The sequence below is a fragment of the Phoenix dactylifera genome, chromosome 7 (genome assembly GCF_051530095.1).
Source record: "Phoenix dactylifera cultivar Ajwa chromosome 7, Ajwa_hap1_PhDact_Kaust_v1.1, whole genome shotgun sequence".
NCBI classification, from domain to species: Eukaryota; Viridiplantae; Streptophyta; class Magnoliopsida; order Arecales; family Arecaceae; genus Phoenix; species Phoenix dactylifera.
The window spans coordinates 23,316,165-23,320,605 of record NC_143196.1 but is presented as its reverse complement, the minus strand read 5'-3'; positions in this window follow the sequence as shown (position 1 = coordinate 23,320,605).

The window sequence follows — 4,441 nt, the reverse complement described above, 5'->3', positions numbered from 1 at the left end:
GCCCACACGGCGGGCCGCACAGGTGTGCAAGGCATCGGATCATATCAAAGCAAATATAGATGTTCAAAACTGACATAATTATTTAAATTTATTCAAAAACAGTCTTACAAAATTTCAAAATAATATTTGCTAACATAATTCAGATGTCCAAACTAATCTAACTGAAATGCCAATAACTGATGGAATCATCGGAACATCTAACGCACTCTCCAATCCCGTGCGATCAACCCTCTGGATCTGAAAAACAGAGAAAATAAAATAATGAGCTACACTAGCCTAGTAAGCAACAAAATACCCCAAAGTGGGGTTGGAGTATATTAGGTCAAAATACAGGATAATGACTGGAATAAATCATAAATAACATCGTTTTACTATTTTCAAAACTTATTATCATTTTTCCAAAAACTCTGATACCGGAATCTCAACATAATAGGCTACGGCCACGTAACCCAGTGGCATGGGTTGCACAAGGTGCCAAATCCACTATTTTTATCCACCGATGGCAGCCGGTGTTGCATAAAAGTGCCAAATCCACAATTTTTATCCACCGATGGCAGCCGGTGTTGCACAAAAATACCAAATCCACTATATTTACCCACCGATGGCAGCCGGTGTTGAAACCGGTTCCTCACAGATTACAAGTCGACAGGTCCAACGTATAATCCCCATTGACGGGGCCAGAACAGAACAGATCAGATCATAGCCATGCTAAGAATACATAAATATAAAAACAGATTTCATAAATTGCTCGGTCATAGTTTATGGATTTTAGAGCATATAACGTAATTTTCAAATAAAATTTAACATGCCAGACCCATTTTACTAAATACAAAATATATTTCAAAATTTAATCTACTAATAATTATTTTAGAAAAATGCACTTTGAAGCATTAAGTTACTTACCTCTTCTCGCTTAATCCCTACTTCAGATAGGCGGATCAAGTTCACCTGTTTAAATTTAATTAATTCCTTGTTAATTTTAGAACTAAGTAAAATCCAAAAATAATACTATTGGACACGGCACAACAGGGCCCAGAGTTGGCCCATAATGGGCATGGCCCGATAGGGCCCATATCGGACACGGTCCAATGGGCCCGCATAGACCCAGCTAAATAGGGCCCCCAAGGTTGGCTTCTAATTGGTTCATTTATGCAATAAAATTTATTATAGGGACTAATACTTAATTACAGGGTACTATTCTATAAAGCTTGAGTGGACTAAATAAATATAGTTGGGGACTTTTATGTAATAAATCTTTCCTATAGGGATCAAATACAAATTATAGAAGGCCCTTTTTTTTTGAAATAGTATCTGCCAAGGGCTTAACTGCAAAACTCCATTTAGTGGCCAAATGGGTTCGAGTTTCGGGTTCCGGGTTTCGGGTTCCGGTTCAAGTTCCGGACTCGGGTCTGAACTGGATTTCGGATTTTGGGTCCCGGGTTCGGGTTCGGAACGAGTTTCGGGTTTGGACTGAGTTTCAGATTTGGACTGGGCCCACAAAAAGGTACGACTCAAATAGGGCCCGAACTAGGCTGAACTGGGCCCGAATTGGGCCCACAAAAGATTATGGCCCATCTGCGCCCAACACTATTAAACTGGGCCCAAGTTGGGCCCACAGTGAACCAGGCCCAAGTTGGCCCAGTTTGGCCCACGATGGGCCTTCATCTTCCCCAAACTCCCCATGGACAGGGGAGATGGATACCAAAAGAAGGGAGAGGGGAGAGGGGAGAGGGCTGGCTGGATGGCCGGAGGCCACCCCTTAGTCGACGACCAGCCGGCCACGACGGCGGCTAACGGGGAGGAGAAGCGACCGAGATGATCTCGGTTTGTGGCCCAAACAAAAGAAGAATTTCAAGCTATTTGGCATGGAATAAAGGGCAAGAGAAGGCTTACCGGCAGTCGACGGAGGCGGCGGGAGGAAGATCTCGGCCGTGGCTATTCGATCCGGCGGTCAAGCGGCGGCAGCGGCGCTCGAAATCGAAAGGATGAATCTCAGAACAGGGGATGGCTGCGAGGGGAATCCGGACGGCGCTCAGTCGAGAAGAGGACGCCGGTCACCATGGAGAGGAGGAGGAGGGAAGGAGGGAAGAAGAGGAGGAGCTCGGAGGTGCCCTAGGGAGGAGGGCTTGGGGGGTTTTTATCACCCCCTTGTATCGGATCTCCGCCGCGTGAATCGCGGCGGTCGAGCGAAATCCGCGGTCGGAATTGGCCACGGATTGATCGGAGGGGGGGTGCCGCGGGATCCCCACGGCGCCCTTGCCTCGTTTGTCCCCGGAGGAGCCGGAGAGGATCGCCATCGTGATCCTCTGTTTCGGCTCTTTCCAAAAGAAGATGCGGCTGAAGTCGGCTGGGGCTGCCGACTTCAGCCCGTATCTCACACCTAGCCTGATGACGATGCCAGAGCTTAAATAAGTGAGTGTGTAAGGATCCATGCAGGCATGTGTTTAATCTCACATCAGTTATTCGTTGGGAGGATCTTGGGTACTTAAACAAAATTAAGAAATCCAAAAAATACCTTTTAGCTAGGCATTTGGGTGAGGTCTAGATTGTTAGAGCGGACTCGGCCCATAGCCTATGTGGACTAGAGGATACTGCAACACAGGTACATGAAGGCTGCCCATAGGCTATTTGTTGTGATTGTGATTAGATTTGAATGGATTTAAACCCTTAGCCCGATGAAGACATTGTTGGAATTTGTATCCTAAATGTCAATCGTCAGCATATTGATGATTGAATTTTGTAAATGAATTGACAAATTAATAAAGTGTTATTTGGCATTATTCATCATTTCATCTTCAAATGAACTCTTATATGATGAAGTCCTTAGGACTTATGTTATGATAAAGGAGGATTTATCTTTGAGTCCTTAAACTTGTTTGCGACGAAATGATATGTTGTTACTAGGACGACAACATTATCGAGATTAGGTCGTTGTGTGACATATATGTTGGTTGTCCTCTTAACCAAGGAGTGTGGAGACACTGGTATGCCACACAAGTGAAGTGTAGAAGTACATTTCACTAAACGTGACCAATTCCGGAACGCTCTACTGTCGAGAGATGTTCCGAGTGGATATGGGTATAAGTTTGGCCCTCTGACCTGAGACCGCAACCTGTGACTAGCAAGCAACTCACTGTACTTTGGTACCGGACTACCTGAATTTCTAATTCAGTGACGGAAGGTCACTGGGTGCAGTCAAGTACTTGCGTAGTCAGTTGTGAGTCAAGATGGAATTGACCCCTCCGGAAAACAGGAGATAATGTCTTGTGATTAATTTAGCAAAACCTTGGCCAGGGTAATCCCAGTGAGGAGTCACGGGATATCTAAAGTTAATCACATAATGGATGTACTACTTATAGGGTTGACAGTGAGCTCTAAGTCATCCTGGCATTAGGAGTCAAAGGGATTGAATTATACAGTAACCATAGTTCAGGGTTCCAGAATATTTGCTTCGCATATATTCGACCTATCCGGACGTCGGGTACCATTGCTAGATGGTCACATCGATTAGTGTAGAAAATTGTTCCTATACTACCGGCTTAGGTTCGAACCTATGAGGTCACACGCATAGAAGATTCCTGATTGATCAAGAAAGCTGATGAATGATTAAGAATCATTCAGGGGTAATTTGGTCAATTTGATTGGCAAATTATCTTATAAAATAATTAAAGTAATTATTGAAGGATTAATTAGTAATTAAATTACTAATAAACTCAATTTGATTGAGTAATTGTGCTAAGGATGAGCCAAATTGAATTGGATTCAAGTTTGGGCTCAATCAGGGTTTTGACCTGATTGGATTAGGTCAGAACCAAAAAGGACTTAAGCTGATCAAATTAATTTTAAATTAATTTGTTCTTAATTGGGGATTGACCTAATTGAATTAGGTCCAACACAAAGTAATAATTCAATTTGATTGAGTTTGCATGAGCCAAAATTGAATTGGATTCAATTTGAGCTCAATCAGGGTCTGACCTGATTAGATTGGGTTCAACCAAATTGCTTTGTTTTAATTCGGGTTTGACCAAATTTGATTAGGTGCAACCCAAGAGGATTAGGCTCAGATGATGTGGCAATTATTGGTGACATGGAATTGGATTTCATGAATTTTAAATAAACCAAAATTATTGCATGGCACATGGACCCATTGCTTGACACATGGCGACATTGTTTGTTATTTGAATTTAAATTCAAACATTAAGCAATGTGTTAAATGATTTTAATCACTCAAACCATCAGCCAAGGTGGCGTCTGAGTTTTTGAATGGATTAAATTCGAATTTCAAGAGGTGATTTCGAAATTATGAAGTGTTTTACCTTGCCGCATGGATTTCAAATTCCTTCCCTCTTGCACATGTGTTTAAAATTTGAATTTAAATCAGATTTGGTTGAGATCTGATTTGGGTTGTTCCTATTCCTTTGCATGTGCCAACTAAAAGAGG